At 42.0% G+C, this 21,760-nt stretch overlaps 1 pseudogene; it reads right to left on the reverse strand.

The window, feature by feature from the left end:
• Positions 1 to 13,578: 13,578 nt before the first annotated feature.
• Positions 13,579 to 20,774, reverse strand: LOC133904528 (uncharacterized; annotated as a pseudogene).
• Between the last annotated feature and the right edge of the window lie 986 nt (positions 20,775 to 21,760).

Consider the following 21,760-nt stretch of genomic DNA (forward strand, 5'->3'; position numbering starts at 1 on the left):
AGGATTAAGATAGGTTTAAGTTAAATAAGCGGTAAGCAACCTAGACTCTGATGAGTAATGTTGGCCTAATCTTCCGATAGGTAGCTATAAGTCGGTGGGTGGAGAACTCGACGTTGATGATCCAAAGGCTTCGACCCGAATAGATCGTCTCCCTTGCAATCACTAAACCACAGCTCCTTTGGTTATTAACCGTGTCGCGCGGTTGACCTCGCCAAGAAGGCTCAATCCCTGCAAGCGTACCGAGAACACAAGCAAGAATATAGAAGATGCAATCTAAAATATTGTGAATCGAATTCAAGCACTCGAAGTCGGGGTTCCACAAACACTTGCGGCGGCCTAGTCGGTCCGGAACAAGAGCGAAAATCTAAGAAAAACCCAACCCTAATTACGGTGGCGGCTACTGTATATAAAAGACTAGGGTCGGCCAAGGACCCCTGGACGCGTCCCTAATGGACTCCATCACGTTACACGGCCCAACGGCCCAAAAGATGGTGGCGCAGCACCCTGACTGATTCTAGATGTCCACTTATTTCGATGATTCCTGTTGACTCAGAAAGAATTTAGACATGGGACCAGTCCCGTTGGAAAGCTTATCTCCTTAGCTTTCCATCCATATGTAGAAAGTCGAAAACGGAGTCCGTATGCGTCCTGATCGATGATTTTAGTGCAGGCTGGTCCTGGACTCCGAAACGGACTCGAACTTGATTGGACCTCCACCTTGGCTTGGGCGCCCTTGCTGTTCTTCTCCCGTGTTCCTAAGTAATAATACATCACAATTATTCAATAGCATCCCATCCTTATCAAAATATAAAGGAACACTAAGGAACGAGCTCACCTCATGATTTAGTTGATGTGCACGAGCTCGTGTCAATGGACCTATTGTTGGAGGAATACTCGGTGTGTGTGTGTATCCGAAAGAGTGATGTCCTCATCAGGTGTAAGAAACTGACTTAACTAACCACCAACTCAAACCCTGCCAACCAACTGATCAGAACAGATATATAAACAACAAGTGTATAAGAGTAAACCATTACCACCAAACCACCGACCACATACCGACCAAACCACCCAACCAACCATTCCACAACCCACATCGAAACTCTACGACCAAAACATGGTCGCTCGGTGGAGATAAGCGATAGCAATGCTCAAGACCGAGAGCGCGGCAGTTCGAACTGATTATACACCCTGCAGGGGGATACTCCTGGACCCACACGACACAAGGACCATACGGCTTGTGCCACCCGCTAAGATGCACACAAGGGGGTACACGTGACAACCTTTCCCAACCAGGCCCAACCATGTGGATCAACCATAGCTCGGCGTGGCGGTATTAGAACTACTCCGCGAGCAAACCAATACCGCTAAAAGCCCGGACTCAAACCGGACTCACACCATCTATGACGAGGCCCACATGACGACGTCTGCGAAGGTAATCAGCTCGCCTACCATTATATCAGCATGTGGTGAGTAAGGTAAGTGCTAAAGCTGACTACACCGACGGTCGGTGCTTAACCGGTACAAGCGGTCTACGGTGTCCGGGTTCCCTCCCCGAACTGCCTGAGGACTCCTCATGAGCAGATGACACCCCTAACACCGCCCACACCTCGTCTCAACTCACCACTCACCAAACTGACTCATCATCAACACAACCACAAGTGTGAACAAGTAATAAGCCCTAGGCTCGCGACAACGGTGGACGCCGTCGTCGACTTCTACCGGAAAGCCTAAGTACCATTAAGCATAGCGAACTATAATTAGACCTTGACGACACCACTAGGCTCCAAGGAATAACACATGACACGTGACCGAAATGGGAGAATGCATCGGCATAGGTTCTACCCAACTCGGTACCCGACACATGCAACGTATACATAAGCGTAGATAACATATTAGATTTCAAGTTGACGCGGTGCAATATGAACGATGCTTGCCTTGCTGCCCTAGTTGCTGCTCACAGCTACCTGAACCACGATCACCACCGTTAGAACCTCCGGGAATAGCCTCGCTCGCCTCTGTCGTCGGATCGACGTTCTCTATAAGAATAATCGCGTGCAATGATGAGTATGAAAGCCATGCAACAGCGAAGGTGACATGCATTATGCCCTGCACTTAAAACATCAAATATTTCCTAATTGCAATTTGGGTTAACCATTCAATCATCTTTGGATTAATCAAAGCATAACCAAGGCTTAAACCAATTTAGAATGCTAACTGTGCTAAACATGAAAAGTGCATATTTTACTAAATAGGGAATAAATCAACAAGATTTACAGAATTTGAATCATCAATTTTGGAGTTACCCATATTTAACTATGAATTAACAAAGCCTAAACAAATTTCATTAATTCAATAATTCCCAGAACACATTTCATGGCTTCTGGTATTTTTAGCATGTAGAGCAGGGTAATACCAAGCCAACAAAATTGGTTTCAATATTTTTGGAGCTATATACATTTTTCTACGCATTATACAATCTATCAGCCGATTTATCAATACATATTTAAATCTATTTGCATTTTCCATTTAAACCGGATATTAAATAGCCCCAACCCTTTTTCTACCAGTACCGATCTAGCCCAAGCCACTGACCGCGGGCCCGGCTCCCTTGACCGAAGTCAAAACCAGCACACGGCCGGCGCGCGCGCAACAGTTGATGGTTGGCGGCCCTTGCGGTGGCTGCCGGCGGCGAGCGGCGGCCTGAATGGCCCGGCCGAGGGCGGCAACAGCACTAGCACGAGCACGTGGTTACAGTGGGGGCACACGTCGATGCCGGCGATGGCCGGATCACGGCGAGCGGCGGCGAGGGGCGAAACGAGCACGGCGGCGGCACGGTTGGCGTCGCCGGCGGCGAAACCGTGGCGCAATAGACTCGGATGAGGGCGGCTATAGCTTCTACGAGGGCGTGGACCCAATGGCGTGGCCAAATGCCGAGGAGCTCGATGGTGGCACGGCCGGCGGCGAGAGTTGTGGCGCGGCGGCAGCCGGTCGTCGCGGACGCACATGCCGGCGACGGGACGGAGGGAAAACGGCGCGTGCATAAGTTGTACAGGAGCACGGGGAAGCTCACCGTGCAGCGGGTTGTGCCGGTGAGGCTGTAGAATAGCGGGGCGACAGAGAGGGGCAGAGAGGAGGCTGCCGGCATTGAGGGAGAAGGCTCGGCCGAGCTCAAACCGCACGAGAAACATTGGGAAAGGAGGGGAAACGGCGGAGAAGAGCTTCGGCGACCCTCCTCTGCGCTTCTCCTGGCCCGGGCTCGGTGGAGGCCGTCGGTGGCGCGGTGATTTGGCTGGCGGCCGGTGCTTGTGCGTGTGTGCTCTGCGCTCTGCCTGCGCCGGCTGTGCGAGAGGAGGAGCAGAGAGAGAGAGGAAAGCAGAGGGTAGGGAGGGGAAGATAAAGGCACGGTGCCGTGTCCCGGTTTTCCGGCGACGTGGCCTAGCCACCGTAGTCAACAAGGGCGGCGCTGCTTGCTCTGTGAGAGGGGACGACAGAGAGAGCAGAGAAGCCGGGGGGGGGGGGGGGATGACAAGCGGGCCCGAGGAACAGTAACCGGCCGGCAAAATATCCCTACTACTTTAGCCATCCATTTGAATGCCTTCCCAAGGTTCAAAATTGGTAAAACAAATTTTGTTTGAAACTAAAATTCATAAGGAACCCATTTGAACTTGTTTGACCCAGAATGCTTGAGCCAATTTTGAAAAAAAATTGTTCAAAGATGCTATCTTTTCCAACTTGTGATAATTTTTATGCCTTCTAAATATTTCTCAAAAATTTGGGAAAATTCATTTATATTCTTCTCCTGGTATCTACTAATTTCTAAAATTGTCACCAGCCCTATGTTCCATAGAAGTTTTGGGAGATGTTTTACAACGCATCAGTTAAACCTGGTTTAACCAAATTCGGTTTAATCCACATTGCATGTCTATACTGCTCAAAACAAAAACAAATGATGCTAATGATACTCATTAGCGCTTAATTACTTGTTTTGAAACTCTGGTCCGTGACACATATTACACTCTTTTTCCCTTTATGAGTTTTACTCACTAGTTTTCTCATATAAGGTTTTTAATGAGGCAATATCAATACAAGCATATATGCCATATCATATTCTCCTAAATTTTTTCCCACTGGGTTTTCAGGAATTTTTCCATGGCATATTACAATTACAATTCTCATATTTTTCCCATAGGGTTTTTTGGAGGAGTTATTCATTGATCAATATACAAATGACGACTCGATCAAGGGGGAGTCTTGTGGTTGCTCTCGTCGCCTCCAAACCGCCACCAGCAATTTGGCTTTCCGCCTGTTGGGGAGGGACATCTCCCCAACATATGCCTATTCATCCTGTATAAATGTACACCATTGAATCAATAAAATGGATAGAACTTGATCTTGGTCTACTGTTTCACATCCAAGTTTTAACACATGGGACACAGTTCGTTTGACGTAACTGCATGTGGTTGCTGACATGTGTCAGTGATTATGTCAGGATACTGTTACGTTAACTCCTTCCCTTTCTATGAGAGAGACATCGAGGAGGGACGGGGTCGCCTACCACCACTGCCCCCCTCTCAACCTCTCCTCGAGTATAGCTTCGAAACCATAAACCCTTTGCACTGTCACAAGATCCCTTTCGTTTTGGTCAATTTCGATGCGCCTCCGGGGTGCTACATCCGATCTATATCTGCTCTATGTTGCTGATGGTTTTGGGTGTTTTGCGGGGGATTTTAGCATCTTCCTTCTGATTTTTGGGACTGTTGTGTTGAGATGCAGGGTTCAGGGGGCTTGGCATCACAAGCGGCACAACCCATTGGGAATCAGATTGAAGGTACTAACCATTAGCTCCAATTTATCTATAACTGAGAGTTGATATTGTTTATTCCTTGACTGAATGCTTTAGAAGCGTGGATTCGTTACAAAAAAAGGAAACTATGTGATAATTATTACAACTAGATTGCAATGTAAAGTAGAGAGATAGAACTCCAAGTATAAAGAATGATCGCTTGTTCTTTATTCATAGTGTGATTACATATTTATACATAATGAAAGGATGTGATGAAAGGACGTGTCTATTGGGACCTTCCCAATAGACACAATTCTTGATAGTTGATGAATTGATCACTAGAGGTAGTTATTCACAACACTACCCCTTGATCAATTTGGTCATCCGTATACATCACGTGAAAACTTTTCCAAAAACCCTGTGGGAAAAACTTGAGGAGAAATATAATATGGTGATATGCTGTTAAAACTCCTTTAAAACCCAATAAAAAATAAGGAGAAAATGATATATCATATATTAATTATTATCTCATTGTAAACTCATATGAGAAAACCTTGAAATGAAAAACCCATAAGCGAGTTTAGAGAACAATTGATATGATATGTGGATCAAAATGTTTTTGATACCCCTTTAAAAACTCTGGTAGGGAAATAAGAGATATGATATATATTCTTGTGTAGATATTGCCTCATTAAAACCTTTTATGAGAAACCTCATGAGTAAAACTCATACAGAAAAATGAGTACAATATGATGTATGAACATGTTAAAATTTAGGAGGAGACTCCTCAAGTTCCTTGCAAATCTCGAAGTCGTTGCATACCAATACTATGAACATATTGGAATGCCGAAGTTGGTAAGGACTTTATGAATAAATATACGAGGTTATCACAAGATTTAATTTGCAAGATGTTTATCTCCTCACTTTGTTATAACTCATGAGGATAAAACAATTTATGAGCAATATGCTAAGTTATATTGCTCTTTATGTAACATGTTTGCATCTGAGCAACACATAACTTTTTATATGGTTGGTCATTCTGCGAAGCCATACACATGTATGTGATGTTTCAGAATGATAGATGGAATTAGCCATTGGAATCTATTTTGATGACTCCTATAAGAAGGCTATATCACTATAAAATTAGTCTGTGATTTGATGTTATGGGGATCAATTATATAGCCAGAATCTGGATATCCCACTATGGTCATATCTTGATTTTTTCTAAAAGAAAACATAGATCTTTGGTGCCATAAAGACATCTGTAGATATCCTCTTTGACTTTCGCCTAATGGTGTTATTAGAGTTGCGTTGTTTGAGCTAGCAAGTTGTCTAGAAATGCAATATCAGGCCTGCTGCGGTTTGCGAGATACATGAGCGCTTTGATGGCACTAAGATATAGAACTTTAGGTTCAATATCTTTTCATTGTCAACCCAAGGTATGAATAGATCTTGATTCATATTTAGGGATTGAATGCCCATAAGTGTTTGATGGATATGATTGTCTAATATCATTTAGATATTGGTAGACTGATGGATAAATATTTCTAAAGGAATATGCTCAAGTTATAGACATAAGCAAATTTTGGTTTTACCAAAATCATTCATCACAAATTTCGTCTTAAGATGATTATATACTTGGTCGTGTGTGGTTTGGAGATGATAGAAAATTCAATTAAGATTTCATTATGAACACACATATACAATTGTCGTATTTGGAATAACCCTTCTATGGAAGGAACTCATATAGTCAGTTGTACCATAAACAACTTAATTGTTTAAAATCATGGAGTGACTTAAGTTATACACAATATATATTGTGAGCTGTATTTAGATTCAGAATACGAAGTCCATTAGGGACTTATATGTCCGAATGTATCCAATTCATTTGATCTACCAATGATATTGAATATGGGAATGTAATTTTCACACATACCATGGGGTATGCAGCATCGTAATTGATGCTGGGTCTCTGCGTAAACCTGCTACCAGCCTAGCTATTTTTTCACCTTATGGAATAAAAACCATTTTGTATCCCATAGGGGAGACATTTGAAGGTGTATGTATTACTTTTGTGAATACCTCTCTTTTTGGGAGCGAGGCTATCTCTGCTTGGATTGCATCCTTCCATTCGGTCCAGTCCAAGCGTTTTTCACACTCTGCCATGGTCTTGGGATCTGGATCATTTTGAAGGTTGTTTGCAATCGTAGTGGAGAAGGTGTCGATAGTTGTAGTCTCATATATCAATTGATTCTATGGAATAATATAGTTTGTGGAAATATTATCCTGTTAAACTCTGTGTATTTCCCAAAACATTGGAGTTAGGGTGTTCCAATGACACAACGCCTGAATTTGTGTATATATTTATGCTGGGTATTTGGATGCTGAACATCCATAGGCGTTTGGATAGTAAATATCCATAAGGCGTCTATCAACTTGATGTTGATTTATATTTACTGTCTTGGAGGATGTTCTCCTCCTATTTCCAAGAATGCTTGCAAGAAGTTGTCCCTTGTGACCATACTTCTCCCTCTCTTATTTTAATTTGGGAGTTGAGTGGTTTTTTAGGTACCTTCACTCTTTCTGACACATTAATATCGGGGATCGGATTTGATGACACCTTTAACGAGTAAAACGCATCTGGCAGATTATTTGCAATATGTTGCAAATACAAGATGTTCCGAATAAGGATTCAAATCTCAGGTACATGGATATGAGGACTGAATATGAATGTGTGTGACATTTTCTTCTGATTACTGGCATTCTTTGTGGTATTAATCTCCCCCTAATGTCGGAATTATCCTCAAAATATTTTGAGCATACTGGCAATTAATATGTCTCTTGTGAGGGACTCGAGGTATTATATGATTGATAGATAATTATACCTCATATGGATCCCTAATGCCCTTTGATGTATGCTATACGGTGGTGATATCAGTACGTACAAAATGTAACCAATTCGCAGATGAAAAATACTTGGCAGTGGCAAAATTTCCATGCATTAACTGCAACGGAGGGAGCCATATGATTGCAGTTGGATGAATTTGGTTTAATGATGCGGTGTGTAAAACTGCATATCGCCAACAAGATGTTGGTAAATTGCAATTCTATTATTGGTCATGTAAATGATGTGATTCTATTGATGAGAGATTCAGATATACCATTATGAGTATGGGCATAAGATACTTAATGTTGTAGTGCCAACATCCAAACTATTCCATGAAAATAGATTTGATCCTGCGTCCAGGATAATTTTCTCTAATTTTGATAATTAGGGCACTGAGTTTGGCGTAAGTGTAGTGCCTTATGTATAAGGGATACATACGAGACTATTTTGTAGATGCATCAATTAGCATTGCTGAGTACTTAGATGGTCCATACAATTGTTGAATAGAGCCACATGTATGTTCTTGAATGCATTCAAGAAATTGGGTGGCGCATTATGAATTTTAAGATAAGAGGGTTTTAAAATTAAATTCCATGTGTCATATGTGGTGCACACAAATCTGAAGATTTTGGGTATATTGTGACCAATAAAATTATTAATAATTTTTCTCATCATTTCTAAGGTAAAGTGATCAAGCCAATCATGCCAAGTCTTTATGTGATCAATATAGAAAAATTATTTTGTACACAATGTGTGATACGAAGTTGATATATGTATAGTACAATCCAGATGGTATAGAGGGAAGCTTGCCATATCCGTTAATTAAGAAAAGAAATTCCTTTTTTCTTATCATCATGGGTTTCAATATGGAAACCATTCTGATGGATATCTCTATAACTTAGTAAGGTACGGATTGAATCGAGATACAATAGTGCATCATCGATTATGACTTGAGTACCCATAGAGAGAATAATTATGGCACGACCAGAGCCAACAATTATTGTATCGCATCCAATGATTGTCAAAATATTTCCTTATCTCTTAGTAAAAGTTTAGAAATATTTTAGTTCTCTGTAGTATAGAGTTTGTGGTGCAACTATCCACAAGGCATATTTTCTCCATCAGATTGACTCCCGTAAAAATCTATATATAGAATTGAAGAATTTGATATGAAAATTTTTATCAGATATATATAATACATACAAATTTTATGTAGTATCATAGTACTGATATGATATTATATTACAACATTTAATGGGACACAGATAACATGGTATCTAAGGAATTGGGAGACTAGATAAGGTCTCCAAACATGTCGTGGGAAGCAAATTCGACAAACATGTTTTCCGTGCTCATGGGATCTTCTGGTTGCAGAAGAGTCTGATTGTTACTTGGTTCTTATATAGCTTGTTGTAAACAACTACTTTCCTTGGTGGAGTCAGTTTAAAGCTTGAAGTGTGCTTCTAATCTTTACCCTTGAGTAGGTCGGTTACGTCTCATGGATTGTAAATACAGATCACCTAAATATCTCGGGTTGTGATATTTCTTAGTAGATTGCTTGTAGCGTCCACACTTGCGACAAATATTAGATTTGTCAAGTTTGAAAATACCTTGATCCTAATCTGGTACATAGGGCTTCTATTTATTATTGCATTTGCGTTTACCATTGAAGTTCTTTGGATGACGTCTAAAAGAGCCATCAAACTTGTTGTTATTCTGGACATTAGTATATACTTTAGGTAAAGGAGCAGTGCCATTGAGCGCTAATGATGATTTCTTAGAAGAAGTTCATCATGCTTTTCGGCCTGAAGTAATACATGTATTAAGTTAGAATAAATTTGGTATTCTCTTGCACGATATTATTGCTGTAAGATCCTATTAGTGGGAAGCATAGCAGATAAAGTTTTATCTATCTTTTCCGCATCTGTAGGTTCTTTTTTTTCTTACAAAAAATGCAATTTCGAGCAGATTTTATGAACAACATGATTATAATCTCTGATGGACATAAAGTCTTGGAGTTGGAGATGTGTCGATATATGGCTTGTATCGGGTAGAATGACTGTCTTTTGCTGTTCATATCTGATTTTTGAGAGGTAGCCATAAAGTGCTCAGATTCTCTTCTATCAAATACTCAGATTTGAGATACAGATGGATATAGTGTCTTATTATATATAATGCTCCATATGTAACTTGATCTGGTAGCGGTGGATCTCCCTTTTGGGGAGGTTGGAGTTCCGCTACAATTCCGCGGGACACAAAACTGACATTGACGTCCATTGCCCATGTTGGATAATTGTGACCATCAAGCGTGAGTTTATCAAACTCTTGGCCGATCATTGTATCCTAAATAGATTTGACCATATATTTGATTAATTTACTGTAGTTAAAATTAAAAATCATCATGGTAATATTGTAATAATAATGCAAAATACGTAAAGTCAAGTTGAGACTTGAATTACATAGTGTAGACCTCAAATTATGTAGCTAACATGTTGAAGATAATCATCAAATATGGTATAGATCTCACAGTAGTAGGAGGCATAATTTGACATTTATCAGTATATACCTATGGTCCTATTACCTTATGTTAAGCTAAGTATAATATTTGAGAGAACACGTTGAAGATATCATTAAGTCAAGATGATAAAATGTAGACCTCACAGTAATGGTGGATAATATGCAAATATGCAGTAGATACTATTGTTCTATTATTTTGTATTTCACAAATACTAAATGGAGGTAATTACATAGAAGGTAATCACAAAAATAGTGTAGACCTCAAATGTAGTGATTTAACCCTTTGATGGTAGTCACAAAAAATGGTATAGATCGTATAGTAATGGTTTAACACTTTGACGGTAGTCACCAAAAAATTGGTGCAGACCGCACAGCTGCAGCGCAAGTAATTCGTTGTTATGAGCATAATCTGCAAATATTGCAGTAGATTCCATAACATCCACAACCTTGTGTTATACCAATATTAGTTGAGGTATTCACTTAAAATTTTGCATTTTAATTCTACTTGAATTAAGCATAATTGCAAGAATAACATGATTTTTAACATAATTGCATGTTATAGGGATTGTTTGAAGCAAACGCATTGAACATTACATGATTCCAGATAATACAGGGTCTAAAATACATTTCATCAGTTAATAACACAATGTGCAATTACTGAAAACACTAATGGCCTAAACATGAAAAGTACTAGATACACAGTACTGGTAGTTAGACTATCTTGCAATATTCCAGAAACCCAGGGGGGTTATACAAAATAGCCTTAGGCTCGTTGAGGGCGTTGCTGCAAGAGAGAGGGCAAGGCAACCTAGGCCTGAGCCCAATTGGCCTCTTGGCCCAAAGCCGGTCGGGCGCCCCCTTTCCCCAAGTCGTATAAAACAAGGAGGCAGCCGGGGGTTAGGGTTACACCCCACTGTGCCGTCACCGCCGTTGCTGCTATGGACCGGCGGATCGCAAGAGGCGGCGGGTGTGCTAGCCATGTGCACCTCCGCCCTGGGCTTGTGAGCCACCGATAATGGTTTGGGTGTCGGTCGGATCTGGGCTGAAGGGGTGCTGTGGAATAGGCAGGTGCCGTCATTGAGCGGAGGAGCAGGCACCGTTGCTACTGCATGGATCTGATGGATCCACTGTGCGGTGCGAGCGGCCGACCGCCGCCTCCAGGTTGCGTCGAGCATCACTGACCGGGAGGAGGGCTGGCGCCACTGAGGGGCCATTTGGGTCGCCTGGTGCAGCCAGCCGAAGTGGTGGCGGAGCTGGCATGGCCAGCCACCACCGCCAGCTGCTTTCAGATTTGTCTTGGGCGTGTGCTGCCGGAGGGCGAAAGGAGTGTCGCCAAGGGGGCTGTTTCGTCGAGACGATGATTGGCGAGGAAACCACGGGGAAGGAGCTGTTGGAGATCCGCGCCATACGTGCGGAGGGGCGGGATGGTTCCAGCCTTGCGCCCCCAAGGAGCGCTGTACCGGGAAGGGGCCACCAGCAGACTGGCACCGTCGGAGGACGATCTGCAGCGCCATGCTGGCTGCCGCTGCCCATCGTCGATTATGGTTGTGTGCTATAAGGGTGCTGAAATGGGGAGAAACGCTGTTGTAGGGCTGACAACCGTTGGACAAACATCGATATACTCCGGCAGAGGGCCGTATTTGCATGTCCGCTTGGCCGCCATGCACTAGGTGAGAATAGCGACAAACTTCTCCAGTTCCGATCTGTCAAATTGAAGGAGACATGTTGGTACTTAGTCCTTCTGTTCTACTTGTAGGCATGAAGATGTACTGGCCGATTAGCCTCCTTCAGTGTTCAGCCATCGTCATCCTCTGTGATCGTCGAGTTCGTGTGTGAAGACCCTGTTCTTGGTTGCTTTTGGCCGAGCAGTGGTCGTCCTTGCACGCGTCTGTCTGTGCAGAGGCCTTCGGGCCTCTGGATTGATGTAGTTTCGGTGATGGAGAACAACGTGCATCGTTTGCTCCATGGCTGTGAAGACGAAGGCACGTGTCGACGAGTCTCCCATGGTGTCGCCGTGGAGGCTGTCGTGGTGATCCCGCGTACATCGCCTTGGTTCTCTGTTGTGTCCAATTAGCGATTTGGAGAGCAAAATGTGTGATAACGTATTACAACTAGATTACAATGTAAAGTAGAGAGACAAAACTCATAGTAGAAAGAATGATTGCTGTTCGTTATTCATGGTGTGATTACATATTTATACATGATAAAATGATGTGATGAAAGAACGTGTTTATTGGGAAAACATCCCTTTCTAATAGACACAATTCTTGGTAGTTGATGAATTATTCACAACAATAATCTCTACTCCATCATATTTGAGGATCATCAGTGTAGGACTATCCTTTTGCGAGTGAAGTAAGTTGTCATACACACTTTTTCACTTTTTTTAGTATACGCTTGGCTCCATTTATTTTGGCCTCACGTTTTTTCTTAAATATAGCTCATGATCCGGCACTTATTTGGTCTATGACGACGGGGATGTAGCTGTTGCTACTGAAACAACTGGTTGGAATTGGCAGCAAAGAAATTTTACTTTCTCAGGTGAGCTTCTCCATAACTTCTAGTTTTTTTACATGCTTGTAGCACGTCGGTTTGAAGATATATTGCCTGCAAATTTGTGTTTCTTTCTTGGACCATACGAATACTTAGTTTTACATGGCTTCGGTTGCTAGCTACTGGAAGGAACCTTTCATTGCTAGCTGCTCGTGAATAATTCTCCAAGTGAACAAAGGTCGGTTGAGCTTCAGTAGGGCTAAGGTCAGACAATCTGAAGCTTGGGCCGCCCCTAATTCACACGTGGGCTCTCTTCCTCTTCGTCATGTTCGATCAATCTATGAACAATTCAACTCGAAAATTCAAACCACTCAGTTCATAATTAACATAGCGAGGACAAACCATTCAAATAACATAGTCCAACCACATAACACTACAATACAATATATTACTAAACAGAGCCAGTTCATGAACATAAGCCATGATGTGCAAGAAATTGGTTTATCCCAGACAGCAACTCATCTTGCACGAAACATGTTTTGCTATCTATGTATCAAAAGCTACATTTGTGGGAGAGCATGCTATCCATTTGAGAAGGCATCCATGACTCCTGCAATTTATCAGGAACATATGCAGTCAGGAATTATATAATGTAGCAGCACAATGGATACCTTATTTGTCTTAGCACATAAAGTTCAGAGCAGTACCTGGCGTATGACATCTCACACGCTTCGATGCGACTAAACCAGGAGAGTAGAAAATTCATGACTAGGCAAAAACATAGTATACCATTAACCTGCAGAATACGATAGATGTTAGCGCTCTCCACACACACGGAGAGAGAGAGAGAGAGAGAGAGAGAGAGAGAGATCATACATAGCAAGAATTACATAATCTGTCAGGACGAAATGACAAAAGGTAGAAGGAACTGCTCATCCTCCTCAAACAGCCGTAGGTTCTTCAACTTCAACAATATCTGAACAGCGGGAACATCAAAGTCCAGCAAAAACCCAGTCGTCACAAGGTCAGCAAGAGCTGGAACTTGATCTGTTTTCTCAAACAACAATCCTTTAGAAATCTCCTCAGCAAAATATGCTGCATACTCCATATTCTCTGCAATGTTCAGGGATCCTTGTTCATCAGTCTTTGTCACAAATAGCCTCGAGTTCTCCCTCTCCCAACGGAAAAACCTTGCAGATGTAACAACCATGCTTCTTCCTGAAGAAAGTCCAACCCGATAACTCACAGTAAGAGGCACGCTCGTTTCATAGACAACTACATTGGTGAGACATGAGACCATTTCATGCCTTTTCTCAGCAGAAATGTCGAGGATGGGATCGGCAAGGAAAGCTAGGACAATTCTGAGCAAGCCTGGTTTAATCACGGTACCTTTATGAACAATGGTTACAGACTCAAGCTTCAAGTCCTCAGATTCATCTCTTGAAATAGCTTTTGATATTTTCTGAACACCGATGCTACTATAGATATCATTTAATTTTGCTGGAGACAGGCATGACAAGACAGCTGAAGGATACCAAACGAACAAAGGCTGCTGCGCTTGCTTCTTGAACAAATCCTCCCAGTAGAAGATCATCAGGAATGAAGACATCTTGTTTCTCAAGCAGCAAGATCTGATCTCCAGAACAAACAGGAACCTTCGTGATACACTCATAGAGAACCTTCCACATATCAGTGCTCCAGCTCTTGCCGAAGAATTCCCAGAAGGCAGTACAATCTTTTTGTGTCAGTGTAGAGTTGGCGCCCTGCCATGTGCTCCAGAGCTTGCAATAATCGCTTACTGTTGGATGATGCTTCACACCAAATACCGTGCTAAAATACCGAAGTAATTTACAGCTGTACCATTTTATCATAAAGAACACAACTGGCTGGGTCGACCCATTGTCCTTCATCAACTTCATAGGGTATCCAAATCCAGTCATCATTAGTGTAACGAGGCTTCCAACAGAATGCTTCTAAATATGAGTATATCCTAGAAATTGCATCAGCATTAGAGAGACCTTTCAGATGTTGAGACATCACTGCACAACCAACTCTAGTGTTCACAATAACTCCTATTGTTTCCAGCTCACTCTCATATGAAACTAGCTCCTGGTCATAAAACACTTCATCTATGAATGGGCCATCATCCCTGTGAACATGAGAAGAGCACACTGAATCAAACAGGATACAACCATTTGGATGCATGTACCCTACAGTTGTCTTAACCCACTTCATGTTGATTGTGCTCATAAAATTGTCAGGCAGAGCAGATCCATTTCTCCTCCAGCAACTGATGCACTTGAGCAATGACATAACAGCTTCTGGAGTCACAGCTGTAGCATCATTAGGAATATTGAGTCCCGAGATGACAAACGCTGCACCTTCTTCCAATCCAACTTTAGCACCCAAAGCCATCAATTCATTTCTGTAGCAGTAGATCTCCTGCCCCAGGCCATACTGTGTATTGCTATCGTCAATGAAAGGTAGACTGGAAACTAAAGCAATAGACCCCCATTCTGAACTGAAAAGAATTGCTTCCTTAGGAGATTTGAAACCAAACGATGTATGTAGCCATCTCTCATGGTGCATGAAGTTGGCAAAATCAACTGGTAACCTCCCATGCTTGGAGATTAGGTCTTTGTAGCATTCTAGCAGTGCAAGTCCCCACTCTTTTGTAAGCGACGATGTGTGTACAAGTTTCATGACTCCACGCATTATTGTCTTACTTGCCTCTTCCAAGTCAGCAATTAGACCAGTCTTCCTTAACTCTTCCTTGTACAGCATGATTTCATCTCCATAGAATTGCAGATCAAGCTGTGGTACCTTGTCAGCAACCTTCAAAAGACATATCCAATCGTCATCAATAAGGAAAGTTTCATGAGGAGCTCTGAAGCCAAGATCAGTCTTCAACCATCTGAGATCTTTCAGTATTTCTACAAAATACTGAGATTTTAGTACAAAATTCTGAGATGCCCCAGCGCATCGAATGCACTCGAGCATTAATATGGTGGCACCAGGGGTAATTGTATCTTTAGGGAATCTAAAGTTGTCAACTACCAGCTCATAGTTCTGTTTGAAGTCAACAAGAACGCCAAGTAGCTCAAGCTCTTGCCTGAAGTCAGCTATGTCCACCCCATAGAAGATTGTGTCAATAAAAGGCAAGATACTGATGACAGAGGCATTTTTCCATTCTGAACTAAATAGGATAGAATTTACTGGCGATCTTCTGCCAAGACAAGTCTTAAGCCAGCACCCGTTTTTCATTCGCTCAATCAAATGTTGTGGGGACTTGTTATTCTCATTTAGAAATCTGATTAATTGAAGCAGAGCAAACACATTGGTTCGAGAGAAAGTTTCTTTTGATGATATCGACATAAGATGGTCGCCTATATGTACAGCTGCATCTATAAACTCAAATTGCACTCCAATAGCTCTCAACTCCTCCTTATAAGCTCCTATTTTATTTCCATAAAATTCTTGATCAATCATGGGTACATCAACCAAGACAGATTTGGTATGTGGGAAATTTTCCCATTCTGCACTCAACAAAAAAGAACCTGATGGTGAACTGTAACCCATGGATGTCTTTAGCCATTTTCCATTGCTGATAAAGCTCAAGAAATTCTGAGGTAGCTGGATGCATCTCGATCTTAGATTTCCAATGAATTGCAGAAGTAAAATAGCATTCTCCATTGTCAAAGGTTGGATGGCCATGCATACGGATGCATATGAAAATTCAAATTGCACTCCAATGGATCTCAGCTCTTCCTTGTAAGAACTTATTTTGTTTTCATAAAATTCTTGATCAACCAAGGGTACATCTGCTAACTCAGATATAATCTGTTGCAAATTTCCCCATTCTGCACTCAACAAGAAAGATCCAGATGGAGCATTGTAACCAATTGCTGTCTTTAGCCATTTTCCATTCCTGATACAGGTTAACAAGTTCTTGGGCAGCTGGATGCCCCTCAATGTTAGATCCCTAATCCATTGTAGAAGTAAAATAGCATTCTCCATGCTCAAAGGCCGGTTGCCAATCTGTACAGATGCATTTGCAAAATCAAATTGCACTCCGACTACTCTCAGCTCTTCCTTGTATGCACTTATACTATTTCCATAGTACTCTTCATCAATTATAGGTACATCAGCAAAGACAAATTGGATCTGAACCTTACTTCCCCATCCTGCACTAGACAGAAAAGTTCTTGATGGTGACTCATAACCAAGAGATGTCTTTAGCCACTTCCCATTACTGATACAGCTTAAGAAGTTTGGCAGTAGAAAGAAATTTCTGATTCTTAGATTTCTAATCCATTGCAACAGCAAAAGTGCATTTTCCATGGCCAGAGGAGAGGAGACAGTGGGGAAGCTGGCATTAGGAGGACGCATAAATGGTACATCAGCTGCTTGTGCATAGGTCTTCAGGAATGTTATGAGCGTACCTTCAGATGTATAATTTCCGGCATATGTTCCGTAAGAGCTGTAATCTGCTGACAGCTCAACATAATTTTGAAGTCTCCAGGGATTTTCACCAATCAGTGTAACCCACTTGCTAACTTCAGCAGGAACAAGCAAGGAATTTCTCTGTTTTACCATCTGTCCATAGTTATCTACCACAGGCATTGCATGGCACAAGTTGTAAATGATCCGCTCTGTTATGAACCTTTGTGCATGTGAATGATAAAGGAAATGGCAGTAAACAAGAGCTGACCTACTCTCATTAAGTGCCTTCGCAGCAGTGATGGCATACCCATGTGGAGTCATAATTTCCATGTTGATATTTTTTTTAAGCCAGTTCGTAATCTGCACTCCACCTGAAAAGGCATACAGAGACTTTTGTGTTTTGAGGGGCAAAAAGAACAGGTTACATGTTGCGGACAGTTCCTTGTTCCAGGAAATAAGCCAAGATAAGTCTTTCAAATTAGATGCGCTACATATCTTTGAATGCATTCTTGCTCTTTGCACAGTACAATATGACAGACTACCATTACCACCCACATACTTGATGAGAGGTATATGCATCATATTCGTGTTAAAAAATTTTGTCCAACTTTGAGCAACAAAAAATAAGATTTCCAGGTAAACCTCTTCCGAAGCCTCTCTCACAAGATTTAATCTATCAATACATTTACTGTACCATTCATCATTGACGTATCCAATACCTAGAAATCCTAACACATCACTGTATTCAGGGCTATCAAGATAGGAGCTCAGGACAAAAGTGCCATGGGATGACAGGTTTTGAAGATTAATTCCTTGCTTCCGGGCCATGTTCAGAATTCTCCAGAATGCACTATCCAGCCGAGAGACCTCGGTGGGCTTGCAGAAGACTTTCCGTGTACTGCAGGACTCGCAAGGCATTATGTCTTCAGCTGCAACTTTGGTTTTTATGGACAGCCTGACTGTATCAAAAAGAGAGATGGGAGAGGCCTGAATTGGAAGAAACCTGAAAATTGGTGGGAGTGCAAATAATGGGGCATTGCTTGACGATTTCAAGAGAGCTCCTAAAGCACTGACAAAAGCATAAGGTACACAGTCAAGTATGCCGCGATTCCATTGGCTGTCAAACAAAATAGACTATCGGGATGAAGCCAGAAGAAAATCTGCTTGGATAATGAAGGGCAAATTAGTCACCATCTCCGTAGGAAGGAATGCATACACGCCGGGTGACCGTGCTCCCCTGCTTAGTCTCTGCCCGTGAGGAAATGCCAAGGTAACCACCCATTGTTCTACTTCCATTCTTTTCTGAACTTTACATTCAGGTTTGATTGCAAATTTCTGCTTCCACATATAATAGGAGCACTCCTCTTCGTCTCCCTTGCCATTTTCCTGCATAGCTAGATGGAGCGTGTAAGATTCTGCATCTATGTCCTTCCTCGTCCTGTAGTCCACTTCACTGGAGATGGAAATCTGGTTGATCTTACTGGCCTTTGGATCATCATTCATTTCCCTGACAGCGAGCTGCCTGATCTTTGAAAGAAACAAAAGAGTTTCAGGATGTGTGCTAGATAGTTCTTTCGTCACAGCAAGTATCTTATCAGTCTTCAGAGGTAAGATAATAGTTGTTGTAGGAAGGCTCTCAGAACAGCCATATACTGCTTGTATGTCATCAAGACTTGGCTTCCCATCAACCCATTCAGGAACAATGTATCCTATATCACAATCTGCTGAGGGCTTTTCATTGAATTTTATCTGATATCCATTGCTGAAGATGTGGGGCTGACTTGATACCAGAAATACACTTTTGAATCCAATACCTGAATGAAGAGTAGATTATATATAACACCAGTGTTGAAGAACGATTACATATGCAACATAAACCAACAAGACAAGTATGAGTGACCTTAATCTTTCAGAAGTTAAATGTTATAAAGGAAATGTATTGATGAACATGCTACTTCTGCTGCCAGAATCATTTTACAAAAAATGTGGGGACAGATTTACCATCTATAAGGTACACATAGTGAATTCAAGCATGTATCCAACACCTGGTAGATTCTAGTATATATATTTTTGTAACAAGAAACAGACAGAAGCAATAGTGAAGTAACTAAAAAGGTCAGTACCATTCAGACAAAATAATCGTAACTCAAACAGCAGTAACATAAAAAATGAAGCAGACATGATGATTTATCCTGCCTTTAAAGATGCTTGCATATTTGCCTGAGTAAGTCAAAAGTCAACTAGGCAACCAGCATTTGTACTGCAACTCAAAAGTTAGCTGTTATGACAAAGGAGTACCTTTTTCACCAATGTAGCCTCGATGTCTGTTTCCTTTCTTAGTTGACTTGCCAATCCTACAAATGGATTCAATGTTTGCAGCAGAAAAGCCCCTTTCATTGTTGAAGATGAGAAGTGTTGAGTCAGCTCCGGTAGCGGTAATGTCCCTTTTTGTTATGACAAACTCTAGTGCTGGTGCCACATCCAATGGATACTCATTGTCCTCTGCATTCTACAGAATTTCAGCACATTAGGCAAAGGAATTGTTCGAATGAAGTGGCAGCATATATGGATATGAGTAAAACAATGAAAATTACAACGTGTTGCAGATGGTAGTTGCATGTATAAGCTATAATTAAGGAATGAATGCTAAGAATGCAACAAGCTAATATTAATATCTTTGTTATAATTATGTCATGTCACGCGACTTAACATAGCTGGTCACTTGGTTGCCAATAATTTTCAGTATAAAAAGGGACATTCCCTGTGAGTCTGTGACTAGTATAGCTCAGCAGTAAGCACTAACCGAGCAAAATGGTAACAATGTTGGAATCTCGCCGGAGAAACGACGCGCACGTCGCCGGAGAGATCTCGGCCAACACACACACAAACTCACGCGAAAACCACAGTGAACACGATCTTGTTGGTGCTGCTGAATTGGCTGTATTTCCAGGTCTATTCCTCAGCTTATATAGACTATTACAAGGAAACTAATTAAGGCCTAACAATCAGGCTGAGCTGTCCACAACCATACAACAGCTATGCGCCCAATCTTAGCTAAACAACTAAGGAAAGTAAAACACTAATTGAGGCACGCAAGGATTATTCTCAACAAACAAGTCCCGCAATCCTAAACGTTTTAGATAACAAGCTACAACAGATTTTAATCCCAACACTGAATCAAATAGATATATTATATCCTTTCAGTTCAAACAGCTACTGTGCAGCGCGAAATGGCCGCACATTTGGCGCCCGTTGGATCGGTGTAACGCAAAACAAAGCTTTCAAATCGCGATTTTTGTGGCACTACGGCACGGTCCAAGAAAAGCTATAGAAGCTATGACTAGCTATCGCGGGAGATATGCTTCGTCGCGTCATAGTCATCTATGCCGCCTACGTTGAACTTGCATGGATCTGTAGATAGCTAGGCTCCATGAGGAAGCGGACGTACGTGAAGGTAGTTACCTGGATGAGCTCCATGAGGAAGTGGACGTCCTTGGAGTAGATTTCCTCCGAGAGGTAGGTCACCGCCTGGTGGATGTCCTCCGCCAGCGGGTTCCTCTCCTCCCGCCCGATGTAGAACCGCTCCCGCCGGATCCGCTCCACGTGCGTCCTCGCCGCCGCCATCGCCGCCGAAGAGGACGACGATCCCATCGTTCTCTGCCTGGCTATCGAGCTATGCGAACATATTTATCCAAGTATCGAGGCGGCTCTTGAGCTCTGGCTCTGGCCTGGTCGATGAACGGCCGGGTACGTACGCGTGGTGTCTCTTGTGATTAATGTTGCACGAATGGCGAGATGTTTATTGATTCTTAATGCTGCCGGCCGGCGGGAAGACGAGAGGCCGCGCGTCTGGGGAAGCGTCGCGCCGGTTGAGTACACGCTCTTCGTCTTCCAAACTCCTGTATGATTGCCTCTGCTTGCCAACCGTGACTACTATATAAACCTGCTAATGGGCTGCAACCAGACCAAACCTGCACCAAACCAATCTACCGTTACACATTCAGCCTAAACCAACACACCCTGCCACTTCACCTCTAAAACCCAAACCAAACCAACCCGCCGGGAAATTGAGCCCAAACTACCCCAACTCAAAGTCCCAAACACTGTTTGGAACCATTTCTATACCGTTTCCTTAGGAAAGTTTGAAACCATTTGTCACCGGAACCACCTGGCACTGATCGTTGGCCCGATGAATATTGTTTGGTAGATTTCTAGCTTCAAAATTTTTTAAGCTGGGTATTCTTAGCTCTAGAAATTTATGGAGCTGAAGATGTACGTGCATTGAGGATATTTAGATGAACCATCTTATTTTTATTTGTGATTAAAAATTGATACTTTATTTAAACCTATAATCTCGAAATCTAACGTAGAGTTAGAAGGTAGAGCATTGCCAAATAGAGTCTAAACAGTCAGGGATTAGCATGGCCCAATGAGACATTTAAACCTCTCCTTAGTAAATTCCCTTGATGATTAAAAGTTTCTTTGGTATATGGGAAGAGTGGTTATTTTAGCTAAAGATAATTTAACGAAACATGGTTGGATCGGGAATACCAAATGCTGTTTTTGCAATCATGATTAAAATACACAACATCTTTTCTTTGATTGTCATCTCTCTAAATCAGTTTAGCATGTTGTCA

This window comes from Phragmites australis, chromosome 22, assembly GCF_958298935.1.
Source record: "Phragmites australis chromosome 22, lpPhrAust1.1, whole genome shotgun sequence".
NCBI lineage: Eukaryota > Viridiplantae > Streptophyta > Magnoliopsida > Poales > Poaceae > Phragmites > Phragmites australis.